We start from the raw sequence: 14,052 nt of genomic DNA on the forward strand, positions 1-14,052 counted from the left end.
TGCCTCTCACATGGAGTTAACAGGTTTGTGATGATACACCAAGTTCAGAAGTGGCATCGTTTTCCTCTTACACTTTTTCTTTTCTCCTTAGGGCTTATTATAAATTGCCCAGATGCAAACAGCAAATATGCTTGGTCAGTGGCTTTGAAAAGGGCGATTGTCACTTTAACAGGATATGGCTCATCATGTTTCCCTGGCTTATCTGTAGACCAGATTTCTGTTAAAACCTTTGAGGGCCTCTCCTCCCCTCAGTGTGAGCACACAGTGCTCACCAGCAATGATGGATGCTCTAGACCTGCCCTGACAGGATTCTTAGTAATTTTTAAATGTCAATCTTAATTTGTCAGGCCAAGATATTGTAGGTGTCATAAAGCACAGAGTGAAAATGCACCTTAGTACTTTTACATTTTGAAAACGATTCATTTATATTATGAATGCAGACCTCTGCTCCTGATGTAATTCCACAGCATTTATTAATACTTTGGTATTAACCTGTTACTCAATACATTGTCACTGCAGCCTGAACTGGTGCTAACTGGGGCAGGCGGGTGTTGTGCTGGTGGCTGCCCTCCTGAGGAGGAGGAGGAGGAGGAGGAAGGCTGGGGATGGGGCACAGGCTCAGAGGGGACCATTTGGGGCATGCCTGGGCTGTGGGGGCAGCTGGTGGCAGCCTGGGGACGTGTCCAGCTGATGGATCAGGAGGGCTCAGGGTAGCACCACTCTGAACCAGTCACACCACCACCCTGCCTTGGGTGTGGGGTGTACTCCTGCCAGAGTTTTCCTATGTGGGTCATAACGGGACAAGTGAGAATATTTCTAATAGACTCAATTCTTGTGGGTTTTTCAGTGCTTCTCCCCTGCTGCTGGGGCTGCGCTGTGTGCTGTGCTTTTTGGGAGGCAGCGATTCCAGTTTCATTTCGTGGGGAACCAAACTCTCACGCTGCCTGGCTGTGATGCTGCTGCTTGTAATTCCCTGGCCGAGGCTCTGCCAGGAATCCTGGTGCCCATCAGACGCAGGTGTCTCTCTCCCCCCGCCCTAGATCCCCTCTGGCTGCGGTTAAGGCACGTAGCAGTCTGAGGAGACATTAATTGCTGTTAACTGCGATGGGCGCTGCTGTAGCTGGGCTTTGTTTAGGGCAAATTCCTCTGCAATTGCATTGTTAGAAGCCACGGGTCTGTTAAAGTCGGAGTTATTAGGCCATGTGCCTTCTGTGTGTTGTCATAGCCAGAACAACACCAGTGTAAACGTCTGTGCTGGGCAGGGGAAGTGTTAAGTGAAGAATAAAAACAAGCCCAAATTCCCATTTGGAAACTGCATGCCTCAACAAATACCACTGTTCATAGCAAGTTATTAGCTTCTTGGTTGTAATTCTGGTCCTTTTCTAAAGGGAGGTGGAAAAAAGCATGTAAAAGAGATTTTTGACACTTCACGGTATATTGAATGAACAGCAGAAAGCTCCCCAGCCTGCCCCTTCCCATTTACAGTTTGCATGTGGCTGAGGTAACACTTCTTCCTCCTTTTCCACGAAATTCCCCATGTTTTGTGGTGGCAGCACCCTAGACACCCCAGAATGCATGTGACTAACACATTTTCAAATTACAAACCTGCAATGTCCCTTTTTCTGAGGCTAGTGGGTAAGAGGCACATGCAAGAAGACTTTCTGTACCTTCAGAGAGGAAGGAGGTCTCTGTGGCGGGCAGTGCCAGGGCTCACTGGTGGGCAGCAGTTTCTCTTCCTGACCTGGGTACCAAGGAGGGGAGGATGTCATGTCCTGGGTGACAGGGGTGACCCCCACACTGGGCGCTGGCCTCCCTGGATGTGTGATGAGGACATGGGAAGCAGTTGAATGCCCTCTGGGAGGTTAAATAGTTAAATGCCCTCTGGAGTGTTTGCTGGTGGACTTGGCTGAACTGAACTCTCATGTCTGAACTGAATATTTTGAAGTTTACTTATTACGGACTATCCACTCTGAACTGCATGAGGCTGAGTTTCTAACAGCTTCCAAATCTTAAATGTCCCTGTTTTTATCAGGCCAGCTATGTAAGAGGGACCTGCAAGAAGCCTTTTCCTCCTTCTGAATGTACAGTCGTCACCTTCTTTTGTTTTTGCTGTGTGCCTTCCAGAATTAGAAGATTGAGAGTGAGAAATGGGATTTATATATTTATTTAGAAGCCACTCTGAACAACAGCACATTTACTAGCTTGGTTCATTTTTATGAATCTGATTCATTGCTTATTAAACCAATGGAAATCTTTCCATTGTTTTCAGCTGGTTCTGGCTCAGAACTTCTTGGTGCTTGACAGTATTTAGTAGGAGCTGAAAGATTTGAACTTCTAAATCATGCAATATTATGGTCTTCTGCCATGCCTGTTTCTTAATTATATACATAATCCCAGTATCTGTTGCTGTGTATTTCTGGCTGAGCAGTTGCTGTTCAGTTAAATTTTCACAAGTACAGTGTTATGAAACAGTTAAGCAAAATATCTTCAATATTATATTTGTCAAAAACGAGAAACCAAATACTGAGATCAGTTTCATCCATTCATTAGTTTATGGACACCGAGTCCTCTGAGGAATGTCACAAATTCCCTTGCTGTGTCTCAGTGCTAGATTTAGCATTTGGATCTTTGATTTAATGGAAAGATACATTAAAAACTGAAACAGTCAGACAGGTCCCAGTGGGGTGTGCGTCCATGTCGGCTCTTACGTTAGGGCTCCTTCAGTCGAGATTTGGCAGGAGGTGCTTTTATCCAGGAGTTGCTCTGGAATGTGCCAGGCACTTTTCCTGAGCACGGAGTGTTTTCAGTGGGAGCAGCAGCCGTGCCTCAGCCTGTCCAGCGGGCTCTCAGCTGTGTGAGAGGTGTTCCTGAATGTCACCCCCCACACCTTTGGGCTGTGCAGGAGCCAGCCTGGTCCAGGGAGCACTGGGAATTCCCACAACTGTCCTGTGCTGTGGAGCTGTTCACGTTTTTAGTGTGACCGTGGTTTATTCCTTTATATTGACTTCTAAATATATTCCAGTAGCTGTCATTTCCCTCAGGAACCTCTACTGAATCCATGGATTTGGAGCTGCTATTATAACATATTACAGGACAATTAATTTGTAAGCACTGTAACCTGTCCTAGAAAGCAGATTCTGAGAGGAATACTTTTATCCTTATAATTTAATGTATCGTGTAATGAAAACTAATCTATGTAGTTCAAATTCAGACATTAAAACAAGTTAAAAGGGTCAGTATATACAATAAATTTCCCTTTGCCAATTTACTCAGTTAATTTAGACATTGCCTTTTCACTTAACTCATTAAAACTTTCTTGCCAAGTTTACTTATCTGTGTTAAGGGTACAATTAATATTATAATTTTTAATTATCCACTTGGTTTTATCAGAGCCAAAGTGTTTCCTTAAGTGTGAATATCAAAATAGAGCCTATATTTTTTAAGAAAGTGAAGCACTGCAATTTCACTAATTCCTTAATAACACAAATATTTGTGTATCTTTTTCCTTACTGTTAATACATCAATTGTTGTGTTGTATTTTATTTTATAACCTTAGCATAATATACTACTGAAAGCTATATTTTGTACTACTTAATTCTGTACCACTCATTCTGATTTATGGCATCATTTTGTTTCCAGCTCACTCCTTATCTTCAAAAGGCTTGATCCAAAACTCATCAAATTCAGAGGAATAGATCCCAGTGGGCTTTGGATTAGACTAGTAGGGTGAAATTGTGGACTTCATGAAGTTTGCATTACATGTGCAGATATGCAGTACTGAGATTACTTGATAGATTTCTAATTCAGCTTCTTCTATTTAGGAGCAAGTTCTTGAGAATCCTGGCCATGCACTTGAAATTTAAGAGACCATTTTAGTTGCATATATTCATCCATTTTCTTACTATGACATTTGAGAATACATTTATTTGCCAGTTTGATTTTATCATCATTATGGAGGGCTCATGTTTCTAATTTCTCCTACAGTCTCTTGAATTGTTAATGTTAACTCCTACTGAACCCAGCCTTGTTTCCTAACAGGGGGATGCTGTTCTGAACTGGTATTGATGCTGAGCTGTTAAAAATACTTTCTTCAGGAATGACAGGTTTACAAGTCATAATAAAGGACAGCTCATCACAAAAGTATGGAAAGGTGTAAATGCAGAAGACACCTGGTAAATAATATTGCAATGTATTTATCTTGTTATTTCTTAGTTATAGATGTATGGAATGATAGATACAGAATTATGAAATTGATTTAAGTTCTTCAGTGCAGCAGAAGCTGTTTTGTCATCTTCAGTGCTCTTGCTTTTCTTTTCCACCTGACATTGTTAAATGGAAAACACCCTGGACATATCTTCCATTATATACCAGCTAGAAAATTCCTGGGTTTGCCATTAACTGGATAATCCCTGGTATTCTGTCTGGCTATGTATACAGACTGCTGCACATGAGATCCATTTTATTAAATAAATACAGAGGGAGTGTGTTAATATGGAATGATTGCAGCAGATTCTGGTAGATGATCGTGTGTGCTACGAGCTACCTCAAAATGCATTTGTGATATATGGCTGTGCTGCCTGATCCATGGCTATTGTGCAGCTGATTAGCTGTGCTGAGAAATTACTCATTCCCTTGTATTAACTACACTGTTTAACTACACTGTTTCCACCAATCAGTATGAAGTATGCCAACTTTGTTTAGCCTGTGCACTTGTGCAATGATGAACAAGTAATGCATAAAACAAACCCTCCTACCTAATCAAACATTCCTCAGAGATTTGAAAACAGAAACAAAGGGTAAATCCATTCCTAGATTATAATGGTAAAACAAACTAAAATTTGACATATGTATATGGAAACTATGAACACATGATATGAATATTTTTTAAACAACAACATGTTTGAATTATTAATAAATGCAAAAAATATGTTTTAACACAAAATGGAACAATTGGAAGGATATATTTCTTCAGAAGCACTAGGATCAGGAAAGATCTCCGTTGAATATAAACATTTTTTTCCCCTCTTGCTTTCCATTTTAGCTTTTCAAACATCTGTCTCATGGTTGTAGTTGGAGAAGTTTCCCTTTTTCATCCCTGAACCTGCAATACAATCTTCACTCTCCAAGTATATAATAAATGAAGTTTGTTAACCCTCAGGGTGTGAAACCCATTTTTCTCTCCTTGTCCTAGGATGTTAGGTGTTGAGGACAGCTGATGTGTAATCCTTTAGGAAGGACTGCAGAGCTATCCAGGAAAGGGCTTACATTTAATTTTGCCATATATCCTGGTTGCCAGGTTATTTGATTTTAAGATAATTAATGGATCTCTTCATGGGTATATTTTTTCTTAGTCATCAAGAAAGCTCAAAATATTTTATAAGAGTGATTTTATTGGAGAGTAGTAAATATTGATGGAAGGAGATACCAGAAAGTTCAGGGAGTTCTGGACTTTATTTTCCCTTATCATTAGATATGAACAAGCACAGTCCTTGTAGATTTAAGGGGGATTGTGATGAGAGACCACTATAGGCATTTTCACTGGTGACTACACATCAGTTAGGGGTTTTCATTCTGCTCTTCCCTACAATTCTTTTTGTATTTTGTGGCAGCTGGGTGAACAGATAAAGCACAAAACACTCATCAGTAGAAATGCCATGTATAAATAAAATCCTAAATTGAAACCATCATAAGCAATTCAAAGTAAAGACAGCAGAGTCTTTAACATTAAGCCCTTAGGGGAAACAGAGTGAGGGAACAACAATGCCAACTTTAACTTTGAATTCCCAGTTGTGCATTGGCTTGTACCCCAACTTTAACATTAATCAGAAGCTTCTCTGCATTTCATCTCCTCATTTGCAAAAAAATCTTTGCTGAAAGGTTATATAAAACTCATTATTTACCTGAGTGACCAGAAAGGCTCTCAAAGTGCCATTCCAAGCTCTCGGGTGAATGCTTATTTATAGTTTTTTAATAGGCATTCATTACCTGATGGATTGGAAAGACTCTTTTTGAACCAGTTCCTGTCTATTGGTTAAATACAGATTGATAACTTTTTCTTAAAAAGCTTATTATTAACCAGATAAGCTCATCACCTTTGGATTTCTAAAGTGGTGATTAGTTTTAGCTTCCAAGGGTTTAGTCAAGATATTTTTTTTTTGGTGTAACTTGAATTTTGCCCAGTGGGCCATATTCTGGAAATTAATTACAGTAATGCAATGCTTGCAAAACCCTGACTAAATCAGTAGCATAAGCCTGTTTGCACAAAGAAATACCTCAAACCTATATTGCTGCTCATATATTGGGTAGTCCAAGCACAGGGCATAGAGGAGGTAAAAGGGTGCAGCCCATTTTAAAATTCCTGTGAGCTTGGTTGGAAACACATTGTTAGGCATATTTTGATGCCTAAAAAGACATAACAAGTCCTATTCACACCTCTGTGCAATTTGCACAGTCTTTGAGCTTCACTGATTTTGCTTGGTGTATCATTCTGCTTTTGGGGATTTGCTTCTAGCTTAAATTACTGTGGAAACAGAAAAAAAAACCAACCAAAAAACAACCCACAGAGTTTTTAGAAATGCAGTTTGGCAGTGTGGGCTCAGAATCCCCATGCAGAATACCTCTTTGGGTGGCTGTCAGTGCTGCCATCCTTTGAGAGATGAGATCTACCCCATCTCAGCTGTTGGTGCCCCGGGCAGTGCTCCCCTGGCACGGCTCCACAGGCAGGCAGCCCCAGCTCCTCACCCCCTCTGCAGCTGTTAGCACATCTGTGGGGCTGCAGAGAGACAAGCCCTGGCTAAAGAGGTGTGAAACAACACGGCCATACACGCCCCTGCCTTGTGCTCCCCCAGGGCTCTTCCAGGGTCCAACTTGTACCTTGAAATTATGCTCTCCAGCATCAGCTGATGCTTAAATCCAACATAAGGATGGAATGGAATGGTAAGGAAAAAGAGCCCTTAATTTGCAAAGTTCCTGGAAAATGGGCAGGTTGTTTGAATTCTCTGGAGTTTTCACAGAATTCCTAAGATGTTTGAACATTTCAAACCTTGTTTGCTTGTGTGGTATATTTCTAATTTGCAAGGCCTCTATCTTTGCCTCTATCCTTTTCACTGTCCACTTTTTCTTTCATCCTTAAAAATTTAAGTTGGAAATTTCCATCCTGTTCACTCTTTTTTTCCCTCAGTGGGGTAAATATATGTTGTTAGAACGAGCATTCAACATTCACTGGAGAGAACTGTCCTTTCTCAGCTCTTTAAGCAGAGTAAGTTTTCAACCATCTCAGACAATTCCTACATTTTGGTGTTACTTCTCAGTTGTTTCAGAGATGATAGTTTTCCTTCAAATGCTTCTAATTATGCAAAGATGCTTTCCACAAAATAAAAAAAGACTCAAGTTTTTCCAAAGGAAAAAAACCCTTTTGGGTTAAGTGAGAGAATTGAAAAAAAATACCCAAAGCTCTAAGGCCCCTTGAGCTTAACAGAAAGGAAATTATAAAGGTCATAATGTTGGTGTTCTTTAACATCACCTTTGCTGTTGTAAAACTTTGGTGGAAGTGCTTATCCTAACTATTCATTGTATTACTTTTTAGGAAACCAGTTTCCCATTTGGTTGAGAAATCCTTAAAATTCTGTTTAAAATAATGTAATCAAACCCAATTATACTGTTTGCCTCCCTCTGCTGGCTGTGCAGACAGTGTGAGTTGGCTTCTTGTGTGATCCTCTCATTCTAAGCCAGCAGGTTGATTATAGCGGTCTTCATTTCAAGGTGGGTGAGCAGCTATATATGAACAGTATTATGGAGACAGGAAATTTTTTAAAATAGAATTCTTTATCTTTGAGTCTTTAAATTATTAGAAACGTGTTTTTTATTAAAAAAGGTTCCCCTAACCTCTCCTGAACCCATATTCTGGACTGGTTTAGGTGGGGACAGAAGAGTCATGTGCAATTTCTTTGAAGAAAGGCCAGGTGCTGAGGTACAGCAACAATATTTTGGCAGGAAAATGGCAAATCAAATCCAACTGTCCAAGAGGGCTAGATATGAGCAGAGCTGAACAAATCTTTGTGTGTACACACATCATTCAGGTGCTTTGCATTACACAGAGAGCTCTCCACTTCATCAGTTTTCAGATGTTCTGCTCTGCACTGGTGTCACTCTGTATTGATGTACATTTTTCACATACATATCATAGCCAGCTCTGTCCTTTGTCCCACTCCCAGAGCCTCTGCAATTCTCCAGGGATGTTGCCTAAACCACTTTCAAGTGTCCAGTCTCCTGCGAGGATGTGAGATAGCCCGCTTTGTTTTATTAGCACTCGCAGAAAGCAACCCTGAAAAAGAACCTACGGCATAATATGGTGGAGCCTCCCTAATGACAAAACCAGGCATATAATTTTCTCCTCCAGGAAATTGTTTTTCATGTTCTTCGGCATCAGTTTAAACAGAACTTTTTGGTCTTGTTTCTGTACCTGGACACCCAGAGTGACCCTTTCAAGGGGCAGGTGCAGTGGTAGAGCTTGAGGATAGAACAAACAAAAAGAGAGGAGTGTCATTTTCATTAAATCTATTTAGGAGAAAATAACAAAAAAAAAATAAAATCAAAAAACCAACAATAACAAAAAAACGGAGACACAAGTATTATTTGGAATAAAAGCAACAACACCAAATTTCCATTCCAGCTGTTCTCTGGGTGTCTGGACCACACCATGCTCTTCTGGGCTGCACTGACCTCAGCCCCAGCTCCTGCCCCTCTGTGGGACCCTCTGCAGCTCCTCTGTGTGCCCAGCTGGCCTGGCATGGCCCTGCTGGGCTCTGCACACACAGAGATGGAGAGGAGCCACAGCTTGGGGTGAATAGCTGCTGTTTGTGCTGAGGGTACACCAAACCACCGGGCATAAATCACATCTCTGCAGACAAAAGCAGCCTTTCCAGTTCACAGGAGTCCTGCAATTAATATTAGTTTAAAAAGAGCCTGTTCTGCACCCCTGGGATGGCATCCCTGGGGGTGGGTGTGAGCAGGAGGCGGGGTGAGCCACCAGGGTGTCTCAGGCCAGTGTGGGTGACCATGCCCTGCCCTCAGGCTCCCTGCCCTCTCCCAGCCTGGCAGTGTTGTCTGGCTGCCATGAGCACAGGGCACTGCTGCCAGGCCCTGTGGGTGAGGGGACACCCATCTTTGAGTGCGCCTCACATGGCACAGCTATGGCAGCCCTGAGGGGACACACCTTCACCCAAACCATGAGGGAAAACCTCACCAGAATGGCTTGTGGTCTGGTTCAGATCCTCCCAAAATAGCCCACGCTTTCTCCAACCTCAGCCACCAGCCCAATGGAGACAAGGTATTTCTGTGCAGACCCTGGCACCCACTCAAGTGAGGCAATCCAGCTCAGGGACACCTTTGGTGTGTCCCCACACATGGGCCCAGGTCAGCTGGTGAAGGGAAGAGGTATCATGGCCTTAATTAGTGTAAAACAGGGCTTAAAGTGCAAACCCACAGCTTAAAAGGAAAGACACCAACATTTTCAGCACATCCTTAAAATGTAGTTTTTTCCATTAAATAAATCTGTAAATTTTTTAAGCACAACAGCTTCAACAAGGTGGTGTCTGAAAGTGGAGGAGGTTCTGGGAGGGCAGCTGTGAGCCAGGATGGAGGCACAGGGACTGCATGCAACTGGCACAGGACAGGGAGAACTGGGATGGGATGGGATCTGCCAAAGTAACATGTTGGGAACACTGGAGTTCATCAGTAAGGGAAAGTGGCCAAGTGCTGGGATGAGCGCAAATGTATAATGATTAGATATCTAGGGTTTGCTGTAATCTTTGGGACCAGGGTGGAAAGAAAAGGGGAAAAGTTTAAGGGAACTGTTGAAAAGTGGGATATTGGTTAGAATAGTTGAGTTAGAAGAAATGCTTACCCAAAAAATTATTCCAGAGTCTTACCTCAGAGGTAAGATCTCACCATGTCTTTTAAATAGCTCCTGAAGAGCTCTGACAGACTGAGAACAGGCTCAATGTGAATTTGCTACAAGAGCTAAGTCAGTGGTAATGCACTTTAAGTTGAAGTTCAGCTATTCTTTTGGATATTTTTCCCAGCACTTTCTCCTCTTGATCAACCATAATTCCTGGTGATTACAGCTGGAGAAGGAGACCTGCTATACCAATTCCACATAAATTTAAATGTTAAAGTTTAAATCCTGGAGCAACAGTTGTCTCCTGATCTTCTACATTGTGCTTGTACTGAGACTTACTGCAGCTTTCACTCTTGCTCTCTCGGAGGGTGTGGGAGCCCCTGTTGTGCTGAATGGAAGATGGGCACAGAAGTGTGTCCTGCATGGGTTTATAAATGCTGTGCCTTTATTCTGGAAGCAGAATTTGCTCGATTCCACTAGGTGGATCTATTGAGAACATTGTTCACTCTTTAATGTAAAAAGTGTCTTTGACTTAAGGGAAGAAAAAAAGATTTTTTTTTCTTTGCTACTGCTTTACTCAGCTCCTTATGTTCTAAAAAAACCACAAAGGTGGCCACTTTTGTCCACAGAAAGCTCTAAAGCCATGTATCAGTGTCAGTCCATAATACCTTGAAGGACTTGTTCTCTTCATTGCAGTTTTGCCTTTGTTTTGCAAAGGAGAAGAGTCAGTGCTGTGACAGGGAGATACACCTCCACAGTGACCTGGCTTTAGATGCTGCTTCCATTGCATTTCTTCCTGATGCCCATTTTGTACTCTCATTTGGATCCTTTCCTGGTGGCTGTGATTTGGTGAATTTTTGCAATGATTTTATCCCCAAAAGTGGCCAACATATGCTCCTCACCTTAGTATCTGCTTTTAGTGACCCGTGCAGGTTGTCTGTGCTGTCAGGCTCAATGGTAGTTGACTGCTATATTGAGGATGTGGATTCATCTGCTAAAAATGCCCAACTTTTTACAGATTCTGATTATCTTGACCCTGTGATGATGGTGAGCACAACCTTGGTTGGTCAAATCTATAAAGAGATATTTATTTTGGTCATGGCCCCTGGGAAATAGACAGCTTGTTCTCAAACGGGTTCTGCCTCTACTCTCTTTTGAGAGCTGGGACCTCGAGTCTCTTTACCAGGAATTTTCCTAGAATCTGTGAAAACCACTGGGAAAACCTCCATCCACCTTGGCAGTTTGCTGGGGTTCTGCCCAGAAACTCCCCGTGTTTATAACAGAAATTTTGAAAGGCTTTTCCCTTTTTTTCCTGTGAGAGTGTTTTATTTATGTCTTCTTGAACCATGCTTCAGCAACTTCCTTGCTGGCTGACTTGTGTTTTCACTGGCTCAGACTGCCATGTAGATCACACCACCTGTTCCAGAGTTTGCTGAAACATTTAGCGCAAGTTTTCTGCAATCCCTTATTTAAAGTCCCTGCTATTGGATGATTTCTTTTATGTGCCTTTCCTTATCAATATTAAAGACCTGATGTTCTGCTCTTCCTTGGAGAAGAGACCCCCTTCTAAAGGCATTAGGCTTTCAATGAGTTTCTTCAGCCTTTGTTGAAAGAATGCCCAGTTGCTTATCACTTCTCTTTAGGAAGAAAATGCTGATCACACTTTTTTATGAACAAAGGCAGGATTATTCCATGGTCCTTCCTTATAAAGCAAACAACTTATAAATATTTAAATATATAAAGCTGATGTTTCTCCCACACCCATTGTGTAATTTACTGTATGACCAGTTGTCTTTTGCTACTTTCCTGTGTAAAACCCCATAAAATACTCCTCCTACCTGGACTTTTGTTGGACTCATCAAACTTGAGGAGATTTGAGATACTCTCCCTTGTTATTTACATCTGTCTGAAATGAGATCTTCCAGAAGGCTGTCATTACACAAAGGTAGAAATCATGGTGAAAGGTAATGTTGCCTAGCTGAGGAACTAAGCTTTCATTTCTCTCTTCCTACTTTTTAAAGTTTGACAAGTCTGTGGCTGATAGCTTTTCCTCCCTGAGGAGGTGCCCACTATGCTCTAAAGCAGTGCAAGAGCTTTGCAGAGTAAGGCACACAATGTACATCTCCTCTGATCCTCCTCTGTCCGCTGTATACAGAGTTTTACCTTGTTTTGAAGAGGCAGAGTATTCCTGCCCACTCGTAGAGGAGGCACAGAAAGGAGTACAACCAGCCAAAGAAGTTGGAGAAGTAGCTAAGGAAAATTGAGAGCACAAAGGCTTTGGAGAGAAAAGACCTTTCCCTGGATGCAATAAAAGAAAAAGGAAATAGTACTGAAGAAAAAGGAACAATAAAAATGGGGAGAAATGGGAAGGAATACTGGGGGTAACAGTACAGAAGTGCTGATGGTGCCTGAAAATACTCTGAATTCTGAGATATGTTGGAGCAAACTCTCCCCAAGCTCAAATCTGAGATTTTTCTGAATCCCAGCTAGCCAGTATTCATTGCTTAGGTGCTGGAGCCTGTCACTGTGTCAACAAAATGAGAAGGTCTCTTGTCTTTAGGATTCACTGAGCTCATGGATCTATAATATCTCTTTGTGGTGCAATTTGGGCCATCCCAGCCCAAATAATGATGTCTATGAGGTGCTGGGGAAAACAATTAAACAATTTTGATCAGTCTTGTTAACAGAATATTCCTTGACAGCACCTGTGCCTGCAAGTAGTAACCCTGCTCTTCAAGATTTTGAGAAGAGTTTGACATTTCTTCCTGTAGAGTTGAGTTGGAGAATCATCTGGACCATCCAACTGACTACAAAAAAAAAAAAAAAAAAAAAAAAAGAAAGAAAAAAAAGAAAAGGAAATTTAATTGGTGATTCACCAGTGCTGGACTACTCCTCTGCCCTCATCTTAGTGAGGGTTTAGTATCTAACCTCATCTTCCTGGGAGATGGTTCTTAATCTTTGTCCACTTGAAAGTTTCTGGAGGGAAATTATTTTTCCTTCCAGAACAGAAAGAAAAGGAGAAATATTTTAATTTCTGCAAAGATCAGAGTCAAAGCCCTCATGTTCATGCTTATTTTCACTCAAATTGTTGTTTCTAAATGAGCATCATGCACTTACTCCAGAGGAACAGGAAATCCCAGTTAGATGTCTCAAGCTCCTCTGCTGTCAGTTGCTGTTTCACCTATCTCTAGTCAATATTCTTATCTTTGTCTCAGGAAAAAGACCATGGGATTTTCCTGAGTTCTCATTCTTCTGTAAATCTTTGTGCAGAGCTCTGAAATCTCCTGTCTGTTGCTGATTCCAGGTACTCGATTTGGCCCCTGCCTCTGAAATGCCATCCCTTCCTATGTGGTTTGTTTAATGTAGCCCTAGGTCACAGAAATCCAAAGGTGGAATCTGATATTTTTTAAAAAAGGTATAGCTCATTCTTTTATGAGACTGCTAATAATGTTCAGCCTTGACAGGGTTAAAAGGCAACATCCATTTCCCCATTATCTTGTTTAAAAAGTGCCTTTTTTAAAGTCCATATGGCGACTTCCTTTCGACCTGCTTTCCCATCCTCGTCTCTTTGTCAGGGCTGTCACTTATAAAGAATCACTTGACTTACAATAACAAGTTCAAAAGAAGACAGAATATAATCAGTTGATCCACGAAGAATTGAAATAAAGAACACCCCCACTGCTCCAGTTATCATTCCCATAGAGATAGTGATATTATTGATGTGATTGCTATGCTAATTTCTATAGAAAAAACTTGTATTTTGGAATTTGTTCAAAGAGAATTTCAGACACATCAAATTGGAAAATGCAGAGTGAATTCCTAAACTTTTTCGTATAGGCATGGGAATCTTTTTTTTTTTTTTTTAACGTTGAATAGCTCTGAACAACTATTTATAAACTTCACTTCAAATACCAATTGGAAAAATGTTGCTAATTTTTCAGTTATTATAGAAAGTTAATTCACTGTAGTTCTATTAAAAAAAAGTCCTATTGTACCTTTAGGGTTATTAATATCGCCCCCCATAACCTGCAGAATTGGGATTGGACCACAGACTCCAGAAACAGAGGCTAGGGATCTAGGGATTATAAAAGATGGGCACATTTAAGTCCAGTGTTTAGGAAGAGCTAATTAATCTATACCCCTTCCTCTGCAAT

The sequence above is a fragment of the Zonotrichia leucophrys genome, chromosome 11 (genome assembly GCF_028769735.1).
Source record: "Zonotrichia leucophrys gambelii isolate GWCS_2022_RI chromosome 11, RI_Zleu_2.0, whole genome shotgun sequence".
In the NCBI taxonomy this organism is placed as follows: Eukaryota; Metazoa; Chordata; class Aves; order Passeriformes; family Passerellidae; genus Zonotrichia; species Zonotrichia leucophrys.